At 46.0% G+C, this 24,940-nt stretch overlaps 1 protein-coding gene across 4 annotated transcripts in view; it reads left to right on the plus strand.

Moving 5' to 3' along the window:
* GPR45 (G protein-coupled receptor 45) overlaps positions 1-24,940 on the plus strand; it is an 89,105-nt gene that overhangs the window by 58,165 nt on the left and 6,000 nt on the right. Inside the window, exon 3 of one of the 4 annotated variants that reach the window (XM_058278274.1) lies at positions 4,364-4,600. The exons of 2 other annotated variants lie outside the window; for them this stretch is intronic. The gene's annotated coding sequence lies outside the window, so the exon portion shown is untranslated. Of the gene's footprint in view, positions 1-4,363; positions 4,601-17,788; positions 17,912-24,940 lie in introns of all 4 variants that reach the window. One more of the 4 variants, XM_023592511.2, reaches the window with a different exon arrangement.

A 24,940-nucleotide genomic window follows, 5' to 3' on the forward strand; every position in this document is an offset into this window, starting at 1 on the left:
TTGACCCGTGTGGAGCTGGCCCATGCGCAGTGCTGATGCGCGCAAGGAGTGCCCTGCCATGCAGGGTGTCCCCCGCGTAGGGGAGCCCCACGCGCAAGGAGTGCGCCCGTGAGGAAAGCCGCCCAGCGCGAAGGAGGGAGCAGCCTGCCCAGGAATGGCGCCGCCCACACTTCCCGTGCCGCTGACGACAACAGAAGCGGACAAAGAAACAAGAAACAAGACGCAGCGAAGAGACACAGAGAACAGACAACCGGGGGAGGGGAGGGGAATTAAATAAATAAAAATAAATCTTTAAAAAAAAAAAAAAAAAAAAAGAGATACTTGATGTGCTTTCTCGCACGGGCTCCTTGGCGGGCACATTCAACACGTGGTTCCTGAGCCTGGCACTCCGCTGTGCGCCAGGGATCCGCAGGGAAACGTGGATGTAATTCTACGCAACGAGGAAATTGTGTGTGTGTGAAACGAGAGCTGTGGCCCCCTAGCGGAGGTATCGATCGGCAGGGAAACCGGAGGCAAGGTGGGCGATTTCCCCACGAGCTCAGGTGTGCGTCGGTGGGGGAGGGACAGGAGGTCACGGGCGCGTTCGGCAGGTGACCTAGCCCTGCGTGGGGACAGGGAGGCCTTCCGTGAGACAGAGACAGTTAAGCCGAGGTCTGAAGAATAAGAATTAGCCAGATGAGAGAGGGCGGGGACTGAGGGGGGGGGGGGCGTGGAGCAGGGAGAGGACTTCAGGCGAAGAGAACAGCCAATGCGAAGAGCTGGAGACAGGAGGGAGCTGGCGGGAGAGTATGGCAAGTAGGAAGCAAACCCGGAGAGCCTGGCCAGAGCACAAAAGGTGTTTTTCAAACTTGCCTTCACCAGAGCCAACAGGGAGTCATATGTTTTACATCGGAACTCAGGACATTCACACACGCACACACAAATATATATGAAACCAAAGTCACGAAACAATACGTGCCATTACCATGTGTGCAGAGCTCTGTTTATATTCTATCCTACTTTTTTAAAGTTGGCTATAACCCCCCAAATTGATTTCATAATCCTCTAATGCAGGGGTTCTTAACCAGGGGCCCTTGAGTTGAATTTAAATTTAAAAAAACAACATTGTTGTTGGGTCGTGTTGGTGCGGGTGTGATATATTTATTATTATACAGTGTAGTGTGGACTTAGGAAGGGGTCCGTGATTTTCACTTGACTGGCAAAGGGGCCCTTGGAAGAAAAAAGGTTCAGAACCCCTGCTCTAGAGTCACACACACCCTTGGAAGTCACAGTAGAGAGCTGGACTTTATCCCAAGGTGACAGGAAGCCACTGCAGGCTTTCGGGCCAGGGAGTGGCCAGATGCAGTGTGCTTCGTGGGACGATGCCCCCCCACAGGGGAGGGCGGAGGGTGGCAGGGCGCGCGAAGGCGCAGCCTGTGCCCCATGAGAGAGGAGGGCCGCCCACACGGGGGCCGCCGAGCGGTGCAGAGGGGGAGAAGAGGTCGCGTTCTGAGATTCTGAAGACGGAGGAAAGCGGAGCCTCCACGGGTGGGTGGAGGCGGGGGGCGGGGGTGGAGGGACCACAGAGCCCGCGGTTGAGACCAGAGCCCGGGGAGGGCCCCGCTGCGGGGGCAGGTGCTGGGCTCCCTTCTGGACACGGTGGGTGTGAGATACCCGGGAGGTGATAGGCATGGCCCGGGGGCTTCAGAAAGGGGGCCGGGTGTGTGGATTTGAGAATGAGCAGAATCTCGAGGGTGTTTAAAAGGAGGGACTAGCGGAGAGCTCCAGGAAAGAACTGAAAGAGAAAGCGGAAACAGGCTCTGGGACACTCGTTCCTCTGCCTTTGGAATGGCCTTTGTCTCCAAGTGAAAATCAAGCCACCGTCTTCTACCGGAGACCCCTGGGTACTATTACTCAGAGGAGGTTAACAGAGAACAGGTTTGTGTGTTTGACCTGGTTGTTAAACATTATCTCAAGAAACCTGAACTGAGCCTCTCTTACGGCGAATGAACCTTTTCTCCTGGTTGATCATGGGAGAAGCTCACGTGGAAATTGCTAACCCGGGGGCGGCTTCACCCCTGTGGCTCTGCCATGTACTTCAAATGTTTTCCATCTTGAGTGTTTTTGAACTAAATGCATTCCTCATGTTGGAGAAGACATGCGTTTGATGTTATTAGAAACCTGAACAATAAAAATATGTAGGAAATTATTAGAAACTGGAGCAGCTGGGATTCAAATACGATGGCCCTAGGTTTAAAGCAGTAATTTGGCTTTCTTGATAAGGAGTATTACATTCCAGCCCCTTGATTTAGCAAAGGACTTGGCTGATGTCCAGGACACATCTCAAACAGCAGGCTCAGCCTGTCTCTCCCTCATTTCATTGTCTCCGTTTTCCTTTCCCGCCTGTATTAGTCAGCCAAAGGGGTGCTGATGCAAAATACCAGAAATCGGCTGGTTTTTATAAAGGGTATTTATTTGGGGTAGGCGCTTACAGATACCAGGCCATAAAGCATAAGTCACTTCCCTCACCAAAGCCTATTTCTACGTGTTGGAGCAAGATGACTGCCGACGTCTGCGAGGGTTCAGGCTTCCTGGGTTCCTCCCTTCCAGGGTCTTGCTTCTCTCTGGGTTCAGGGTTCCTCGCTTCCCAGGGTTCCAGCTTCAGCATCAAACTCCAACGTCAAAACTCCAACATTAAGAACCCTCAACTCTGTCCTTTGCCATGCCTTTTATCTGTGCCCTACTGGCACAAGAGGGTTACATAATTACTTAATCAAGTAGACTTATGAATCCAATATAATCTAATATGCCCAGAGGAAAAGATCAGTTTACAAACATAATCCAGTATTTCTTTTTGGATTCATCAATAATATCAAACTGCCACACCACCCCATCACATCCAAGTACCCCAAGTTCAAAACAAATGGTATAAAATTGAGATATACAGATGAAATGCTACTCATTTTTAATATTCACCTGTTTCTTATTGGAAAAACAAGGTATGTTAACTGAAAAAGCTTGGAACATATAGAAAAGCAATGGAAGAAAAGTGAAATAAGCTGTCCATTCATTGGAAATTTAATGAGCAGCTACTAAGTTCCAGAAACTGTAGCAGGTGCTGGAGATACCACAGTGAATAAATCCAGCAGGATCCCCTGCCTTCATGGAGGTGAAGGATTTAAATGCTAAGAAGAGGGGAAATGAGGGGCATGAACTCTTAGCGGGTTGGCAGTTAGGTTTGGTGGACAGGGAAGGGCCTGCTGAGGTGACTACTCAAGATGCGAAGGGAGTGAGGCAACAAGGCCCGTGCACAGCCAGGGAAAAGACATTCCAGGCAGAGGGGTGCAAAGGCCCCAGGGCAGAAGCAGGTCCAATAGTTTGAGGCACAGAAAACACATCAGCTCAGCAGGAGCAGAGGGGAAAAGGGGAGAAGGGGATGGGGTCTGGAAGGGAAGGTGGGAGTGGGGGCAAATCATGTAGGGCTTTCTAGATTGAATAAGAGCTTTGGCTTTCTCTCGCATTTCCAATGGACAGCTCTCAGCACAGGAGTGACGTCATCTGACTTTTTTCCAGGAGCCCTCTGGCTGCAGTGCCAAAGAGGGACTGCGGGAGAGGGAGGTTGTAGGCAGGGAAATCTGCAGGGAGACCTCCAAGGGAACCAGCACAAATACGTGTTCACTTCCGGTCTTTGTTTTTAATGTATAAATCTACAAATAAAGGGTCGTACTCCACAAACCATTCTTTGACTTTCATTTGATATTTCATGAGCATGTTTCCATCCCATCGAATACTGGTCTACAGCATTATTTTTGATGCCAAATAGAATTGTTTTAGGACATTCTGTGGCAGAGCAAAAGTGACAAAATCTAACCTGTATAAATAATATACGCACCATGTACTAGGGCCGCGGTACCCCTCCCGGCACCGCTATGAGAGACATTTCTTACGCCCATTTTCAGATGAGGAAATCGAGGCTAAGTAACTTGCCAGGTTCACAAAGGCTCATAAACAGCAGAGTTTTTAATCCCATTAATCCGAGCACTGAGACTGCCTGTCCTTCTGCTCCTAACACTTCAATGTCCTTGGATTTGCAATCAGTTTGCAATTTCTCTCTTTTACTGACAGCATTGCCATAAACACCCTTGTAGCTAAAACTGCAGGTATCAATGATCGCTTCCCTAGAATCAATTACGGGAGGAAGAATCCCGAGGTCAATTCTTGGACTGGGACAAGAAGGCTTTGTTTTATAAATTAAAGTATGAGCAAATTGTCCCCAAAGTGTAGAGGAACTGTGTGTGTGTGTCGCACACATTGGATAGTCCATTTAAAAGCAATAAGTTGGTCCCAGGAAGGTTCTTTGAAGTACTACTTCCCATTTTCATAGGTTCTCTTGGACAAGGACTTGACCCCGCTTTGGCTATTTGCTCCACTGGCCCCAGAAAGAAGTCCTCAGAGCTTGCCCACCCCACATCAGCTGGATTACAGATTCAGGCAGAGAAGGCAGGAGGTTTCCACATGCTCACACCAGAGAGGAGAGGACGGACAGTATTCGAGGTGGACAGAGGGACCTTCAAAGCCCAGCTCAGCCCCTTGACAGCCTGCCCCTTGGACCGGCAAGCAGGTAACCCAAGTTTCAATGTCCGCACAGCAGACAAGAGGTAACTCCTGGCTCTGCGTTCGTGGTTACCATTCAGTCAGACAGTCTGCTATGCTAGCCCTGGCCCAGACCAGGCTCCCGGTAAAGGGCAGCTCATAATGCCAGTATCACTAAATCCACGACGGTGAGTGAGTTGAATCAGCGTCTCTTGGCTTTTCCTGCCTGAGCCCCTCTCTCCTCTTCTCCTCCCCTTTCCCCTCCCACTGGAATGTGACCATGCACGAGAAGGAAATGATGTGCTCACACTGGAACATTCTAGCTGTGGGAAGGCCGTGCTGCACTTTTCAAGGTTGCGCCTGTTCCCCCACTGCTCCCTCAGCAACCTCGCACGTTTCCCTCCCACCCTCTCTTGGCCGCTTTGCCTGCCCAAGGTCACTCTGTCTGCCCAAGGTCACTCCACTCTTACGTCTGCCCCATGTCCTCCACCTCCAAACCTGGATTTCTTTCCAGTCCACCCTTCGTGCCCCATGCTGGTCATGGAAACCATGGCTGAGGGCCAGGATAAATGTAACCTCTCTTAGTGAAGGTTTATGGGGTTTTCCCCATGTAAATACAATCCCATCTTCTACAAACCAGCCCAGTGCCTTTTTCCTCCCTACACCCACCATCTTAAAAAAGCCTTTACTCCCTGACTCCTCTCACACTCCCAGCAGTCTGGCTTTCATCCCCACGGGCACCCAAATCTCACGCTCGCTGGGTGATGCTGCCTCCTCATTTACAGATCCCTTGTTTTCCTCTAGTTCTCGCCCTATTTGATACCCCTCCACCACAGAGTTCTCAGAGACGCTGCCCTCTGGACTCACTTAGGGGATTTTAAAAACCCTGCTGCCCAGCCTTTGCCTCAGACCAAGGAAATCACTCTGGGCAGTGGGTTCCAGGCGTGAGGCGACGATGACATCTCCAGGGGATTCCAACGGGCGGCCAGCGCTGAGCTACTATTCAGCATTTGAGTCCCAAACCTCTTCACCCCTGTCTTCTCTTCGCATGGCTCTCTGGCTGTTCCTGCTGAGAAGCCGAGGGTCTAGTCTAGAGCAGCACAAACTACAATTTGCTGCAGGAAAGGAACTGTAGAAATAGTCAAGACCAGGAGCCGCCCATCACAGTGAAGAGTCGCCTGAGCGAGCGGGGTAGCCGGTTGTCGAAGGCCTGCTTTGCACGTAGGAGGTCTCCTGTGCCTCCCGAAAAAAAAATCACTTGGGTTAAATAGAGGTGGATGGACAGAAGGATGATAGATAGATGGTGAATGATGGCTTGACTGACAGATACGGCAAATGTGGGAAATTATTAAAATTGATGGATCTGGGTATCTGAAGGGGGGTATGTTGGAGTTCACTGGATGGGATTTGTATAATTTTTGCAACTGTCCCGTAAGTTTGACATTATTTCAAAATAAGAAGTGTAAGAAAAATAAGAGAATCATTTGGCTAGGAGGCTGGAGGTGTAGTTCCTGCCTCCCCACCCCTACCCCTGGGCTGTGATTCCAGAGGTTTGGGGAGTTGCCTGGAAATATCCCTTCCTAAATTACCCAGATGGTTTTCCCCAATTTGAGAAACATTTGTTCCATGCCACTCCTCATTGTACTGGCTGCTTTCTGCTTTCCTCCTGATTAAATCAAGTTACTTTAAGAGGTCAAATATTTTACTAAAAACTATCAAACAAAATAATGAATGCTTATCAGAATATGGAGAACATAGCTTGAATCCCAAACAGGGCAACTACACATTTCAACACATATCCTTAAGACTGATCAATTTCTAAAAAATTATTAATTCTTCCTTACCTTCAAATTCAAATGCTGCTCAATATTTGTTTCAGACACACATCAATCGGAATTAAAATAGACTTTAAAAGTTTTGCAGATGGATCCATGATAAATCATAGCTTGACCCTAAAACACATAATTAAATTATATATAATATACTTTCAGGAAAAAGATCTAGGAAAACAAATATTGTTTTCTATTAATTTTCTAAGTTTTCATCTTTCAGTCAAATCAATGCATGACCATTTGGCTCATATGAGAATGGAAGGGATGGGGCGTGAGGAGAGAAAAGAGAGAAAGAATGAAAGAAGACAATATGGGAGAAATGAAAAAAACATTGCTCCACAATAATAGCAATTTCTCCAAATAGTCATATTCTAGATCAGGAATATTTCAGGAGCTTTCCTCTATTTTATTTCAAAATATCCGTAGCCAGAATTAGGAGATTTTTTTTTTCCAGGTGGGCTATTTTAAATTCCTGGAACACAAGGGCAGTATTTTGCACTGTTTATTTCAAAGACATCCCCAGAAACTGTTCTTAGAAAGAGAAACAAACAACGTATAATAATTCCAAAGAGGTTTTGTCCAGATCAGTTTGCACATCTGGCAGCTCGGCCATTTTCAAAACGGCCATGAGGACGAGGACGTCCCAGCGTCCCAGCCGGGCCCTCCGTGCTGTCCTGTACAGGACGTGGCCTTGGGGAGGGCCTGCGGGAATCCGGCCAATGGACCAACTGGCTCTTACTGGCATTGAGAAGCTGCTGGGCTGAACCTGACCCCAAAGGCCGAAGCCCGGGCATCCATTCTGGCCTCAGGTCAGTATCCGTAGGTGCGACAAGATGACGCGCCCCCCGGTGGCCGAACGGGGAATAGCGCCCTCCTTAGGAACTGCAGAGCCGGTCAGGGACACTGAGGAGGAGGAAGAGGAAACAATAATATCAGTAGTGGCGACAGGCACTCGATGAGGCACTTTCCAGAGGCCTTATTTAATGCAGTCCTCACACAACCCTAGGTCATGCTAACCACTGTCCCCATCTCACACATCGGGGAAACGGGGGCGCTTTCCTCCCACCCCACAGTGGCGAGCACTGAGTCCCGAGCCCACCACAGCGCCAACCACCCGGCAGCCCTTCCTCGCAGCACGCCGGCGTTTGTGAAGAGGGCTTTGCAAAGCAACCTTCTCGAATGTTGACCCTTCAAGGGGTTAAAGAGCATTCAGGACAGGTCACTTGCAGGTGAAGTTGGATTAGCGTTTAATGAGCTAGTCTGGGCCTCCCACCACTAGTTCCAGATAACCAGGAGGGGCAGAGGCAGATGCTGTCCTCTCTGCACTGAGCCAACCCCCAGATGTCACCTCCTCTCAGCCTAACACGAGCATTTTCCATTTGAAATGATGGCTGGGGGGGCGCGGGGAGTGGAGGCAGAGCACAGAGAAACAGGCCCGCAGCCCACAGCGCCCGTGGCCTCTGGGAGCCGCCAGCGCAGTCACATAAGTGACAATCTTTCATAGCTTCCCATTTCACCAGGAGTCTGGCCCCCATACAATTTTTTATTACAGATTATAAATTCTATTCCCATCATGGGGCCGATTGTGCCGCGTGCCAAGCCCGTCCGGTCGTTTGCGTCTGTGATTACCCGTTACCCTCCACTGCCAGTTTCCAAGGCTGGGGGCACAAGGGGCCTCTGGGAGCAGGACCCTGGCCCCGACCAGCAGGTCCGTGCGGCCCCGTGTCATCCCCAGGCAGCTGGTCCACAGTCCACGTTTGGAGAGAAGCCGGCTAGATTATAAATTCCTAAAAGGCAGAATTCGTCGTGGGATCCCTTATGCCTGCTTCATGGTAATTGCTTAGTAAATATTTGTGACACAAATGAATAAATTAATTTCTCGCCCAGGGTCTTAGAAATCTGACCCAAGCCAGGATTTTATATCCAAGTTCTGTTTTTAAAAAAATGTTTTTATATGACAGAAAAAGAAAATGGCATGGTGAAATAGCTTGGCTTTTCTCTTTCTAACATCTATTGAGCACTTACTAATGGATTTCATCTGTCCTAGACACATATTTTTTCATATTCCCACATCTCTGAAATGCACCAGACACCCATGGCTGTAGGCGGGGCTGGCTGTGATCCAGGTGTCACTACCTGCGTGTGAACTCGGTTGGAGCTGACCATATCGTCATCCCATGAGTAACATGCACAGCAGGTACTACCCCGGGAAAACTGTTCTCAAAAAGATTACTCCCTGATTCCACACCGAAAAGGAAAGTTATTGGTGCACCCACAAAGGCGCACACACACACACACACAAAGGAGAGTAAACTTTAAATTAATAAAGCAAAAACTTATCATTAGAGGATTACTTCAATTCCATATTTTCTTGCAGCACAAAAACCAAACGCTTCATGGGACCCAAGAAATGAAGAAATTCACACAAAGATGAAGCTGTGTTGTGTTTTGTTACCAAGGCACATGCAACCGAATTGCCCATCATCCAAGTGACACAATTGCCAAGCCCCTCAAAATAGATGAAACACGTTGCAAAACAAGGAGACGCTGCCGTGGCCCATTCCTGTATGGCCCAGGACTATTGTTGCAGCTGTGTCAGGGCTTATGGCAGCATTTTTTCCCCTTTTTATTAGTATGTGAAATAATATAACAGCTTAAATTCAAGGCCATCACAGAGGCAATGAAAGACAACATGTGCACGTTTTACAGACTTGTTCTCATTTAGTTCTTACAACCTTAAGGGATAGGTACTATTATATCCATTTTACAGATGCTGCTGCTCCAGCTCCTAAAGTGTAAATACTTTGAGCAAATTTATTACGTGCTGAGTCTGACCAACCTTCCAGTCCCTGCCCCCATCCCTGCCCCCCACCATGTAACTGAGCCCCTGAGACCCCAGGGGCTTTGCCTGCATTGTAATCCAAGTGCCACCTGGTCAGAAAGTTTTCAGTTTGGTGTTTGTCAGTTACAGGGCATTCAGTCCAGGAGGCAATCAAAAGTCACCGTTGCATTCACAGTCACTGTCTAGGTCTGCTTTGTAGAATGACAGAGAAAGCCACACGCGGGCTGGTCCATTTGCAGATTGGCCAACAGGAGACTGATGTACTGCTTAATTCATAATTCACAAGTTGACACACTTCTTTTTAAATGTTTCAATAATTTTCTTCTTAAACTAGGAATTCAACGGACACTTCTCTTACATTAATTTCATTTTAATAAACAACTCGAAAAAGTTAGTTTGCGAACTCCTTTCCTTAGATTTCATAGTTTTTGTATAATGAACCAAATCAAAATTTTCTATGGTTATTTTTCTTTTAAATAGGCCCTCTGCGCACTAACAATAGACGAGGCCATCTACACATTTGTTCATTTCAGTGTATGTGCTTCATAGTCCCAGAGGACTCGTGCCTGAGAGCAGCAGGTTCAAAATGCTGCTAAGAAAGGGGTTTTAACTGTTAACTCCTTGCAATTGGAGCCATGCTTTCAGCTAGTTGGAGGGCGCTGATCCTCTGTTAGAGAAGAGTCCCAAAAGTTCCCCTTGGTGGGACTTGAAGAGGCTGGCTCGCATGATGAGTTCTAGCTTCACTGGGAACCTACTCTGACTTCGTAGGAGTTCCACAGCACAGGTAACGGACATAAAATGCCTTGCAAAGCCTTACTTCATACACTTAAAATCGAGTTTATGCAGAAGCCAGACCCTCAGGAGGGCCTCAGAACAGGACCTCCAGGGGTCCACACACCAGAAGGTGGCTCAGACTGCCCCAAAGACCTAGCATTTTGTGCGCCAGGGCCTGAGCTTACTATCTGCCAAGTTTGCCCAGCTTTCCTGCCCTTGTCAAGTGTCTTTGTCCAGTGCGTTGAGATTTGCAAGGTGCTTTTATAAATATTTAATCTTCACAATAAGTGTGGGTAGATACCACATTCCCCATTCTCAGAAGAAGCGGAGGCTGAAGAGTTAGGATATTTTTCCCAGGTTACAAGAAGGAGCAGAGCCTGGGATGTAGTTAGATGTTCTGAGTTCAAGCCCTGGCACTTGCCCTCTTGCCCAGGTCACCACCGATCCATCGCAGCTTTGTGGTGTTGGTCAGCACTCAGGTGGGGGCAGGGACAAACAGAACTTACCCTGCTGCCCGCACAACGCTATTTCCGGATCATGAATGTCAACTTGGGCCCAGGCAAAAGGGCTAAGCTGATTGAAGTGCTTTTTCATCTTTATTATTTCATCTTTAGTTAATAATATAAATATTTTCATATTTATATTTCATCTTCAAATATCACTCTCCTTTTGATGTCAAGAGCACACATGGTAATTTAAGGGCAGGCAAGGGTCCTGCCAGAGTTAAAAGACACCCACTAAAACGAAAATTCTTGACTAATATTAACAACTCTGTTTTTGGAAAATAAATAGAAAGCACAGTCAATTGACCGCAAAGAGACATGAGGGATCTTTTGGGAGTGAGGGATCTTTGGGGATCATGATGGAAATATTCTAAATTTTGATTGTAATAATAGCTGCATGTTACAAATGGACCCAGAAATCATTGAATTGTCAATGCAACAAGGGCAAATTTTATGGTATATAAATTACATCTCAGTAAAGCTGGTAAAACCATTAAAAGATTATAAAAAATAATTTTAATAGACTACATAAGCTATGTCCATCTTTACATCACAAATGAAAACTGCATTTTTTTTTTTTTACCAGACTGTTTCTGTTGGTGGTGGTTTGATTTTTCAGAAAAGGGACGTATCAAATGTTCAAAAAGAAAATTGTAAAAAGTAACAAAGTTTAAGAGTAACCTTTGACAAAGCCCAATAGAAGGCACGGTGAATGCCTGCACTGTGATTCTGAGGAAGGAAACCGTTTTCACCAAGCAGCTCTGCTGAAACCCTGAGAAGTCAGAAGTTTGAGCATCAGGTTTTTCTCCGAGTAAGTGGCAGCTGTCCTTGGAGCCCCGGGCGCCGGCCACTTGCGAGGCCACACGCTGTACCTGGAGAACGGAGACCTTGGCAGGTCCTACTTTTTAGCTTCTTGACAAAGTGCTAATTGTCTTTGACTTGGTTAGAATATCAAACTATATCCATTTTTAACAAGCACCATATGCTTTGTGCCTCTAGTAAAATCCTCCTACGTGGTTCAGGGACTTAAAAAAATCCCACCTTAGAAGCAACACCTCTAAACTAGTTAAAAAAGGGGTAAGAAGGAAGAGTTGGCTTTTGCCAGAGAAATGCAAAAATGAAATTCTCAAGGATTCACTTGGAAACTAATTCCCTAAAGAAATCATAGACTTTGGCCTCCCCTGAAAAATAATGTGGTAACATAAAGAGTGATCCAAACAGATATTTTATGAATGCCATGTGGACTATTCTGGGCTTTTTAGAAGTACTTAAATAACCAGTTGCTCCCTTTCTGAACTAGAGCAAATGTAGCCAGTAAGTGAATCTGAGTCATATTCTGAATATGTAGAAACTCATTGTCCATACGATGAAATCCACTTGCCACCTGGTATGTGTCACTAACTGGTCACCCTGAGAAGACCCGCCTTGGTTCCTGGTTCTTCCACTTGTATACTTTTAAGCAAATCACTTGATATCATTTATGAAGTTTCCTCATCTGTAAAATGGGAATAATAACGTATCATCAGGTGACTGAGAGAAAGGACTCAATGCTTTGTATGTGTTTAAAGTCTCATTTAAATCCTAGGTAGTATTACTATTTCCTTTGATCAGAGCAAAAATTCAATCTGCTTTAAACCCCGTATAGGTAGAGCCCTGAAATCCAGATGGCCTTTAGCGCTTCCAGCCAGGATGCATGGCCTTGGAGCACTGGATGAGTTGCTGGCCAGTCCTGGCACTAACTCTCAGCCCTTGGGGCAGTGGAGTCAGGGGGCCTAGAAAAGTAAGAAGCACCAAGGACAGAGGGCTGTGTAGTGACTGAATCCCCATGCCACCCCATGCCCCACTTGACTCTAACCTTAAATCCTACATTCTCTACAGCCAGCAGATTTTTTTTTAGGAGGTACCGAGGATCAAACCCAGGACCCCATACATGGGATGCAGGCACTCAGCCACTTGAGCTACATCTGCTCCCCAGTGATGCTATTTTATTTTTTTAAGATTTATTTATTTATTTCTCCCCACTGTTAGAAAGAAAGCTGCACCTGTAAGAGAACAAAAGCTCACCTGATTGTGGAGGAGAAACGAATTTTATTAACGATCTTGCAAGAACGGGCGTACCAAACAGCAAGAAACACTGACATTTATACCCTAAACCTAACATGCCATTTCCTCCCGTTCCCCATTGATTGGGTACTTTAGGGGTTACAGCCTATCTGAGAGATCTAACTAAATTCAGCAGTTTCCACTCTCAGTTGCTGCTCCCTTGCTCTCTACATTGCAGGGCGTTGGGCAGGCTGCACACAGCTTTCACCCCAGGCTGCTTTTCAAATTTGGCGCCACTTTCACTACTGGCCCCGCCCCCAGCACTCACCATTGGCCCTTCTCACTTAGGCCCCGCCCTCACTTCTCACCATTGGGCCCCCCCTCGTTTTGATGCCACTTTTAACCCTTCCCTACACCACCCCCTTGTTGTTTGCATTGGCTGTGTCTGTCTTCCTTGTTTCTTTAGGAGGCACCAGGAACTGAACCTGGGACCTCCAATGTGGGAGGGAGGTACTTGAGCCACCTCCACTCCCTGTTTTGTTGTCTCTCTCATTATGTTATTTTTTTCTTCTTGTGTCTCGTCGTGTCACCTTGTTGTCATCTTGTTGCAACTGCGTGCTGTGCCTGCCTGTCACGTCAACTCATCTTGTTCATCCTCTTTAGGAGGCACTGGGAACCTCTGCTCCCTGCTTTGTTGTGTCTCTCATGTTTTCCTTCTTGAATCTCTTGTTGCATCATCCTCTTGCATCAGCTCGCTGCACCTGCCCATCATGCCAGCTCACTGTTGTCTTTAGGAGGCACCAGGAACCACACCACAGACCTCCCATGGGGTAGGTGGGAGCTCAATCACTTGAGCACATCCATCTCCCCCAGCCAGCAGATTTTACAGTTGAGGGGGCGGTTAGGTCTCATCCACATTTACTGCAGAAGCATCCTTGGAGACTCCCTCACGGGCTGCACAGAGTGTGATCACAGGCAAGGGAGCGGTCAGGGGTTCTGGGGTCTGCGGTGACTGTCCTGTGATCTCCTAAGCTCCTGCCCTTGCTGGTCCTATCCAGCATAACTGAATTATTCCTTGCTTCTTATCTGTTCCTGCTGAAGGAGAGCATTAGTGTTCCTCAAGGACACTCATTTCTATATCCACATCTGATATAAACTCCTTTACTACCATTTGCACAGGGATTAAGGCTATGGGTCCTGAAGTAGGTGCCACTACACCTACTAGGTAAATAACTATTCCTTAGTTTCCTTGTCTACAAAACTGAGTCTCTGCCAGGACTAAATGAGATCAGCTGTGCCCATAATTCCCAAGCTTGAGGACATCCAATCACTTGGAGGGCTTGACAGCACGCAGGTAGCTGGGCCCTTCCCCCAGGGATTCTTATTTGGTAGTTCTGGGGTAGACACCAGCATTTGCATTTCTAGCAAGTTCCTGGGTGATGCTGATGCAGCGGGTCCAGGGCCAGCCCCTGAGAGCCACCAGGCTTTGCTAAAAGGCTTAGCCTGACTCCTGTAAGCACTGAGTAAATTGTCCAAATAGCCCATAAACATTCCCTTCATAAAAGTCTTCTGAATTCTGTCCTACTTGAAAATCATCCCCCCCACCCCCAGCAGTCTTACCTGAGTTGAGGAATAAAACAAATCAGGTCCCTTTCAACTCACTTTTCTTAAGAAGTTGAGACACGTGGAATAACACCTGCTTCTAAACACAGCTATTCAATGTATTACTTTTGGCAGGTCTTTCACATTTTTTTCATTGCCAATAAAGTTATTGAAATTGAAATACACCATCTGTTTGATAGTTTGTATCAAAAAGACAGGTGACAAAGTTGTAGGTAATGGTGGAGTCAAGCTGTTCCTCATCAAAGAGGCATCTCTCCCGTCTGCCAGAATGGACTTCATTTCTAACATTTGGCATTCTGAGCCAATATGTTCTTCTGGAGGAGGGATTAAAAATCCAGCTCACAAGCAGCAATGGGTCACCTGGTGCAATGCTAGACTGTGAAGAAAGAGGTCACCAAATTCCCACCATTCGGCTGGATAGAACCTGAAGAAGTACATTCCATTGGATAGAACACACACACACATACACACACACGCACACATGCGCACATCTAAATCTGTGCATCAAAATGTAAATATCAGGACTTTTACGTTTGTAAAAAAACACTCAGGAGACCCGAATCTATGAACTGTCCATGTGATAGTCAGGCCCTGCCTCAGCAGACTTGCAGCTCCTACCCTCTGGTTTTTTAGACTTACCCTGGCCAGTTGACAGGGAGGTGAAGAGGGTCAACCACCACACCAGGGAGCCAAGAGTGCCTACAGCTGCAAGCAGGAGAATTGCATCCATCATCCTTGTGGGATCTAAGCCCCCTCTTGATGTAGAGGGGGACTGGACATAGCCATCCCAGGTCCACAAGATGGAGGAATAGAGTATGGATTAGAGTGGACTTAACTGGTGTTCTGCTGGGGAACTATTGTGATTAGTAAGGGAAGAAATTATAGTAGTGATGTGGAGAGGGTGGCCACGGTGGCTGCTGATGCTTGGGAGAGGGAAGAAGAGATATGGTATGGGGGAATTTTCAGGATTTGGAGTTGTCCTAGGTAATGCCGCAGGGACGGATGCTGGATGTTGTGTGTCCTGCCATGGCCCAGTGAGTGGCCTGGGGGAGAGTGTGGACTACAATGTGGACTACTGTCCATGTGCTGCAGCAGTTCTCCGGAATGTATTCGCCGGGTGCAGTGGATGTGCCACAATGATGGAAGAGTTTGTTGATGGGGGAGGGGTGGCATGGGTGGGGTGGGGGGTATATGGGAACCTCATATTTTTTTAACGTAACATCTAAAAGAAAATTGAAAAAAACTATCTTAGCTGAAAAAAAAAAAAACACTCTACGGTGCAGAACATTTGACCAGTTTTGCTCTCCTGTTGGCGGGAAGCCAGCAGTCAGGCAGCATTCCGCCTCGAGTCACATGCTGGGCCAGCATCCGGGAACGAGATGAATGGGCCATCTCGAGAAGCTCAGAGCTGGGGGAAGGAGCCACTCAGGAGGAATATCCTAACAGGCATAGGTAGAGAGCAACCTGGGAAGAGAGAAGAGCCACTGGCCCCCTTTGCTCTAGGAAAAGGAAGGTGTGACAAAGGAGCGCCACCTGCAGGAGTGAGGGGAGTTGCAGGGGAGGCTACCAGGTGCGGCTTCACGCTGAGTGGGCAGCTGCTGAGCGGGAAGACTCAGCCGTTTTCCTGAACAACCCTGAAGACGACGCTCCCTGAACGAAGGCGACCTCAGGCACTTAGGAATGGTCCCGCTGTCCCCACGCAGCCCTCTCTTTTGGCTCTTCTGTTGCAAAGGCATCTAGGAATGCAGATATGAGCCTCCTTAGTAACCCAGTGACCAGACACTTCCTTTTACCCAAGGAAATTCCCTGGCTGGCTCTTCCAGCCCCCTCTTCTGGGCTTGGATTTCCCTTTTTCCTGACTCGTGGGCTGACCAGAAAATCATTCTCTGCTAAATTTTCCTCTCCCTTCTCTCCCTTCTGTCCACACACTGCTTTGCCCTCTTCATTCCAGGTTTTCTCTCTCCCCATTTCAGTCAACATATGTACAGCCTGGTTGGCCTCTTTCAGTCTGACCTTGAAGATGGGGGAAGAAGGAGAAGGACGTTTCCTATTTTCTCCCTCCTGTCAACCTGAAGCCAAACACTCCCAAGCAGAGATTTGCTGCCTGGAACTACAAGTTTGAGAAGTTCATGACAACACCCTATTGCAGGCTAATCTCTGGCTTCAGGCTCGTTGTTAGGACGGGCCAGATCCTTGGGGAGGTGCTCTGAGAGGCCACAGCTCCATCTCCTTCTAGAACCCCAGGCTGCTGCACCCTCTCCTGCGCTCCTGGCCTCGGGGACGTGCTCCTTGGTGAGCCGGGGGCCCTGCCTCTACCTCACACCCCGGCCTCCTCGCCCCTCAGGACATCTGGCAGAATCTCCTCATCATGTTGGATACGGAAGTCCAGATGAGGGACAGATGGGACAAGGCAATGCCGGGCTGCTGCCAGCTTCAGGGGCGGGAAATGGGGGGAAAAGCTTTTAGGGAAACACCTCAGGGTGTATAGAATTTTCATAAGAGAAAAAGATAATTTTCAGCAGAGAAAAAGATAACTTCTTTATCCTCGGGGCATCAACCATTGAAGGTTTTTTTTTTTTTAAAGATTTATTTTTATTTAATTCCCCTCCCCTCCCCCGGTTGTCTGTTTTCTGTGTCTTTTTGCTGCGTCTTGTTTCTTGTTTCTTTGTCCGCTTCTGTTGTCGTCAGCGGCACGGGAAGTGTGGGCGGCGCCATTCCCGGGCAGGCTGCACTTTTTCTTTCACGCTGGGCGGCTCTCCTTATGGGTGCACTCCTTGCGCGTGGGGCTCCCCTACGCGGGGGACACCCTGCGTGGTGCGGCACTCCTTGCATGCATCAGCACTGCGCATGGGCCAGCTCCACACGGGTCAAGGAGGCCCGGGGCTTGAACTGGGGGCCTCCCATGTGGTAGACGGACGCCCTAACCACTGGGCCAAAGTCCGTTTCCCTGAAGGTCAGTTTTTAAAAGCCTTTCATCATCTACCAATAAAGAAGAAACAGGGTGTGATCTCACCTTAAGATCATCTATACCTCAACTTGTGTGAAATTTCATCCTAACTCTTCTCTATTCTTGTCAGAGTCACAGATGTGAAATCCATCTCCCCCAAGCCAGGATCCCAACCAGAGGCTAATTCCTCTTCTGAAGTCTAGTACCAGAAACCTGCTTTACAGTCTCTGTCCCACTTTTCACTACTTATCTAAACTTGCGCTGGTCAGGACTGTATCTGCGCGTCCCTTTCTGTGTCCAGCTGGGATAACTTCTCTGCCTTCCTCCCACCTCTAGATGACTTGAGATAGCATTTGAAAAGAATGGTTCACTGTACAGATTCACAGAGGGAATAGGGGTGCTGCCGGTAGACATAGTTCAGAAAAGGTGGCAGTAAGTTCAGTGTGTGGATGGTGGCATTTTCTCTTGGCTCACGCCTGAAGTGTCATCCGTCTTTGGTATGGACACAACTCACTGGGTCTCTGTCAATGTGCCACGTGTCAGGGCCACGACACCAGCCTGATTAATTATACTTCTCTTTACTTGATTAATTATACTTCTGTTTGAGACGATGACTTACTCTCCAAACTCCTGCATGCCCTTCTGGTTCCAGGCCGAGATTGTTTGGACAGAGTCTACAATAAGTACCTGGAAATGGTTCAGTTCCCCAACTTGTCCTGGTTTACAATTCACATGGTGATTTCCACTCCTTCAAGTGAAAAGTACCAGAGAGATGGTAAGTGATATTTCAAACATCAAGAAAACATTTCTTAGGGAAACAGGTGTGGCATAAGAGATTGGGCTCCCATCTACCATGTGGGAGGTCCAGGGTTCGAGTCCCAGGGCATCCTGGGGAAGGCAGGCTGTCCTGTGTGGTGAGCTGGCCCGACTGAAGAGCTGGTCCACATGGAGTGCTGGCCCACGTGGGGAGCTGGCCCAAGCAGGGTCCTGGCCTGCGTGGCAAGCTGGCTTGAGTGGAAAGCTAGTGCAGCAAGATGATGCAACAAAAAGAGACACACAGGAGGGGCAAAAAGAGATGCAGCAGACCATGTAGCTGAGGTGGTGCAAGAGATTGAGCCCCACTCTCCCACTCTGGTAGGTCCCAGTGCTGCCTAAAGTGAAGACAAGCAGACACAGAAGAACAGACAGCAAATGGACACAGAGAGCAGAGAGTGAACACAAAAACAATGAGGGGTGGGGGGAATAAATAAATAAATCTTTAAAAAAAGAGAGAGAGACATTTCCTACTTGTTTGTTACCTTCCACTGTGATCTTTGATGGTAATAAAAGCTCTCTTGATTCGAATATTCACAATAGGTCTGTGGCCAAATTGAAATATCTCAGACAAGTTGTTTCCCAGAAGCCCAAACAATTTTAATCAGATTCAACCTTAAAACACGTACCTAAAGAAGAAAAAGAAAAAACAGAGAACAAAAATCCTCACACTATTTGTTCCCGTGGTTAAGCATGAAATAACTCTCCGTAATTATCACTTCGGGGAAAACCCAACCTTAGAGCAGACAGAAGGACGCAGGTGAAGGATTTACTACCAGTTAGGGTGGTTTGGCACATGAATGCAGAAGAGTGTGTGTTTTACTCATAGCCCTCATTCTGTGCTCCAAGAGGACCTTCACACAGGGTCCCTGCCCTCAAACAACTTGCACTTTAAGAAACAGCCCATGAACTTGAAACAATGAGGGAACTGGAGTTAATTTACAAATGCTCTTCTTCATACCAGGCACGGTGCATGCTATTTTACACCTCTATGGTAGATATGTAATGATCTCCATTTTGTAGAACAGATCATTGAGGCATAAATGTATTATATCATACTAACACAAGTATTTTGGGTCTGCAGGAAAGATCGTTCTGACTTAAAAATTAATAAACTAGATTTCTGATTTTACAACTCAGCCTCATGAGCTTGGATGACTGTACCCACCACTGAGAAATGAGTCCATTCCCACTGTGCTCAGCCAGACTGGGTTCTAACCCCGGAGGACTGACAGTTCTAAACCAATGTCAGTTTAGTAAGATGCTCCACCACAGAGCCTCTTGGCCAGCTGGCCTGGCCTTCCTGGATTTTTACATTGCCCACCCACTCTTCAATTCTAAAAATCTACAAAACTGACCCTAAGGAGTTTAGAAAAAGATAAGCTTCTTGTAAGCACAGGAGAAAAGGTGGGAATTAAATAAGTGGAAGGCAGGACGAGAGTTCCAAAGAAGAATATGTCTTTGGGGTATTTCTGGAAGTTTTTTAAAGGACCAATTCTCATCTGGTTCTCATAATTTGTTTTAGGTAGAAGGCCAAGGAATGAAGAAATGATTCAAGTTTCCTTAAAATTCTTTGATTCTGGGACCATCAGCGTCTCTGATGGTCAAATGTATTCTCTTAGCCCGTCCTGAAGGCTGGCCCGCGCACCCCGCTAGTTCCTGCCTATAGGCTCCTTCGCCACAGCTGCCCACTTCTCATCAACTATTCGCTCTTGCATTCTCAACTACAAAATTATTTTTCCTGAAGTTATGATATGCCTATTTCTCAGGAAAAAAAATTCAGGGCAGTGAAAAGAAAATGTAGTCAAATTGTTAGTCCCTTAGATTCCTACCTTTTAAAATTTTATTTTACTTTTGGGTAATTTTTGAAACAAAATACATCTATCTTAAGGGCAGGTTTTCTTTTGCCAAAGTAAACAAATCCTCTATCCTTGTAATGAAAAAAAAAATGAGCAGCTAGCATGTCTGAATGGCTTACTGGGTGACTGACCCCTTGAGTACATCCCCCCACATGCATCTCACAACAATCCTCTCTGGTAGGTACTAATGTTATCTCCATTTTCATAAGAAGAAACAAAGATTTAGAGAAATTAAGTAACAAAACGACCCGTTAATAAAGTCTATCTAATCCAGGACTGAGTTCTTAACTTCTAATATATACTTAACGCTCCTTACAGATGAGTGGTGAGGTTGCTATATTCCTAATATTTTATGTGAAATAATTAACTAATATCTGCAGTGTGAGAACAGAGATCTACTCCAATCCTATTTTAAAAGAGGAGTGGGGGTTGGTGAGGATGTGGAGAACTCTGAACCCTCATGCACTGCCAGTGAGGATGAGACGACCATCTGGCAGTTCCTCAAATGATTAAACATAGTGACCAGATGACGCAGCATCTCCTCCCAGGTATACCCCCAAGAGGAAGGAAAACCTCTGTCCACACAGCAGCATGTACACAAGTGTTTCTAAAAGCATTATTCACCACAGCCAAAAGGTGGAAACAACCAAATGCCCACCAACTGATGAATTGATGAACAAAATGTGATATATCTACATATTGGGATACTATTAAGCTATAAAAAGGAATGAAGGTCTGATAAGTACTACAACATGGATGAACTTTGAAAACATGCTGTATGAAAGAAGCCTGTCACAAAAGACCACAAGCTTTTTGATTCCACTCATATGAAAGTCCAGAATAGGGTAACCTATACAGACAGAAAGTGGATTAGTGGTTGCTTATGGCTGGGTAAGGAGGTGTGAGTAGGAGTGTGATAACTAAATGGTCTGGTGTTTCTTTTGGAGGTAATGAAAATATTCTAAAATCTACTGGTGATTATAGCTGCACATGTCTGAATATATTAAAACCATTGGCTTGTACCCTTTAAATATGCAAACTGTATATAGTATGTGAATTATATTGCAATAAAGCTGTTGCTTTTCTTAAAAAAAAAAAAGAGAAAGGGTAAAAGTCTTTTAAAAGTGGGGATCATTTTTATATAAAGGTCAGGCTATAGAAATTTACTTCTCCCCTAGGAAAAGATGGAGGGCTCTTCAATAAATGTATTGACCACACCTTTGGCAGTAGCGCAGGTTTTGACATGGATGCTAGAATCCCAGAGGAAAGTCTTCCTCTTTCTGATACTGGGAAGCCCTCAGCTTGAGAGGGGACTCCTCATCCACTCTCACTAAAGCAAGCCCTAACTTACACAGGGCTACCCATGGGCACTCAACTTAGGTGAGAGAACTTGGGGGAAACTGACCTGTGCCAGCTAGCCAGTCCTGAGATCTTAAGTATGATTAGACATGCAGGAATCATTTGAGGAGCCATTTGAGGAGAACCAGTAGTCTTTAAGAGAAAGGAAAAAAAAAGGCAAAGATATATGGAGAGACTGACCCCATAGGAATCAGAGATCAATCTTAAATAAGAAGAAAATTTAAAATAAAATCTCTAATAACCTCAGTTTTGAGAATATAATATATCTACAAACAAGAATGAAGTGCTAAGTGAAAGACACAGAAAATAAGAGAGCAGTCTTAGATTTTAAAAATATCATTGCCAAAATTAGAAATTAAATAGGACTAAACATTAAGTTAAAAATGAACAAAAACAAACAAAAAAGAAACACATCCCAGAGCATAGAAAAAAAAAAGGACAAAAACAATGAGATAAAAATTAAAAACATAAGAGAAAAGCAAAATTGAGACCCCATTAATGAGGCCGAGTATCTAACCAATAAATGCCCCTAAGAGATATGGGAGGGGAGAATATTATCAGAAGAGCGAAGACATGAAAAGAATGACTTTCCCAGAGTTGAGATACATGTCTTTGGATTAAAAAAACTCTACCAAGTACCCAGCAGGGTAAATGAGCAAAGACCCAAACCTAGGTACATCGTTATAAAAATATTTTTCAGAAAACCAGAACAAAGAAAATCTTATCAAGCATCAAGACGGAAAGACTTGACACCTTGGAAGGAAAAGAATTAAATCCACTTTAAACCTAACACAGCAACAATGGATGCTAGAAGAGGGGGAACATTATTTCAGCCTAAATTCTATAGCCAGCCAAACTATCACTCAAGAGGCAGACTACAGATGTTTCAGACAAGCAAGAATTCAGAAAACTTAACCCCCCTGAACCCTTTCATAACAAGTGATTTAATGATGATTTCCAGGAAAATAAAGTAAAGCTCAGAAAGAAGAAGAGAAGGGGTTTAGAAAAAAGTGGAACCAAACCAAGGAGCAATGAAGGGCAATTCTAAGATAGCAGCTTTGGAGCTGACCCAGGGAACAAAGAGCTCAGGCCAGGAGGGGGAAGCAGAGGTGCCAGGAAGGAAGAAAAGACTCCTGCAGGAAAGCATGATTGGAACAATTTGGTAAAGGCACATTATGCTAGGCAAAAGGAGAAAGGCAACAAGAAACTCAAGGGAACTGCAAAAAGCCATCCAAGAAAGTCATGGACCGCATATGAAGCAAAGTGTAATGTAGCATGCTTTTAGCATTGAAGCTCTGATGAGTTGTAAGAAAATAGTCTCCATTAGGCCTCGATGCTAGGAATGTGCTCTTAGCACATATGATCCCTCTGGAACCATAATGTTGAGCCAGCTGAGAAGAAAATGTAATTCCAGCACAATCAATCCAACCCAGCCCTGAACAACATTACACAGACATAAAAATGTAAACATTTTCAATGGGAGTTAAATTCTTAAAGTCACTTTATGACAAAAGCACAGAAGACCTGGCTATGGGTGCAGGCTAGAATGTCAATATTAATGACCTCAGCAAGGTAAAAGTCTAAAGCACAGTTGACCAAAGGATGGATGTGAAAGGGAGAGTTAAGAGGTAAGAAAAGGGAAGAGTTGCCAATTTCCTTATCTTTTGAGGTAGAGAAAAAGAGATACTGTCCACATTTGATGGAATATGATACATAACTTTTTATAGTTATGAAGGTAATTGATTAATTTTCTAAATAATAAATTATCCATCAGCAGGAGGAAGAATAGTGAGGGAGTGAAAAGTGAGCTAAACTGTCATCTTTCATATGGGGAGAGGAGTGGACAGTGTCTAAAATAAGTAGATCAAGAAATGAAATCTAATCCTCTAGAGGTATGGCGGTAACCATGAGCATAACAGAAAGTGTTTTAAAAGGCTATCTCTGAGAGGAGATGGTAAAGTTTGGGGTAAGAGATTAGATAAAAAGAAAAATTTTTTTTTTAAAGATTTATTATTTATTTATCTCCCCTTCCCCCCTTGTCGCTGCCTGTGTCCATTTGCTATATGTTCTTCTGTGACTGCTTCCATCCTTATCGGCGGAACCAGGAATCTGTGTTTCTTTTTGTTGCATCATCTTGCTGTGTCAGTTCTCCATGTGTGTTGTGCCATTCTTGGGCAGACTGCACTTTCTTTTGTGCGGGGTGGCTCTCCTTATGGGGCACACTCCTTACATGTGGGGCTCCCCTACATGGGGGACACCCCTGCGTGGCAGGGTACTCCTTGCGCGCATCAGCACTGTGCATGGGCCAGCTCCACACGGGTCAAGGAGGCCCAGGGTTTGAACCGCGGACCTCCCATGTGGTAGGCGGACACCCTATCCACTGGGCCAAGTCCGCTTCCCAGAAAATTTTAAAGTTAATGGAAAACAAAGAAAGGAGTTAAAATTGTAAAGATACATAGATATATATGCAATTGCAACTGTAATTGGAGACCTGTAACTGAAGCAGATTTCTCAGCATCTCTGTATAGATAGATATCTACACACGCTTAACTTCTCTCTACCTCTTCGGTTTTCCACGATCCCTTGTACCCCTGATTCAGTCAGGGGACAAATGGGAAAGAATCAGACACTGGTCAATAAAGAGAGTTTAAGGAAGAGGTTCATGTCAAAGATGAGGCAGGATTAAGGGAAATGACGGAGGGATGGGGAAGTGGGCAGAGAGCAGTTAGGGCACTGGGTGAAAAGATTGTGCTGTATTGGAGGGCTGCCCTGAGAGACCCTCTGGAGAGGGGTGAATCTCCTGCCAACTCAAACCTGGTGGGAGGGAGCCAGGGCAACAATGACCTCATCTCTCTCTCAATGGGCCAAGGAGCCCGGTGACTCCAGCTCCCAGCACAGGGGCCAAGGTGGAGAGGGTAGACTGTTGGTGTGAGTAGCAAAAGGAGAACATCCAGCCATGTCCTCGTGGCCTTGGCTATACCCTGAGGCTTCTCTCTCTATATACCCCTTGTATTAGTCAGCCAAAGAGTGCTGATGCAAAGTACCACAATTAGGTTGGTTTTTTATAAAGGGTATTTATTTGGGGTAGACATTTACTGTCACAAGGCCATAAAGAGAAATTACTTCCCTCACCAAAGTCTGTTACCACGTGTTGAAGCAAGACGGCTGCCGCTCTCTGCAAGGGTTCAGCCTTCCTCTTCAGGCTCTATGGTCCCAGCTTCTTCTGGTCTCAGCTGCAGGCCGGTATATGGCTGGTCTCTCTTCCCGGGGCTCATTTATTCCTGGGCTCAGCTGCTCTGTTCTCTCCACAAGGTCAGCTGATAAGAACCTGATAGTCTCTATCTCTCTCTTTCTGGGGTCTCTGCCGTGTTTATGGAGCTGTCTCTAGTCCTCTGTGTTCTTCTCCTATATATTTACTTCCTGGGGCTCCAGTATCAAAAGTCCTATCCTCTTCTCTGCGGGGACTCAAAGTTCTATTGACGTGGCCCAATCAAAGCCCTAATCATAATTTAATCAAGTAAATGTGAAACCTCTGAAATTATTACAACCTGTAGCAGTTGTTTTTAGTATTTTTTTTTAAAAAGGTAAATAGATCACATAAAACGTTACATTAAAAAACGTAAGAGGTTCCCATATACCCTACTCCCCACCACACCCCCGCTCCTCCCACATCAACATCCCCTTTCATCAGTGAGGCACATTCATTGCATTTGGTGAATACACCCTGGAGCACTGCCACACTGCATGGACCATAGTTTACACTGTAGTTCATG

Source organism: Dasypus novemcinctus, chromosome 17 (assembly GCF_030445035.2).
Source record: "Dasypus novemcinctus isolate mDasNov1 chromosome 17, mDasNov1.1.hap2, whole genome shotgun sequence".
Lineage (NCBI taxonomy): Eukaryota > Metazoa > Chordata > Mammalia > Cingulata > Dasypodidae > Dasypus > Dasypus novemcinctus.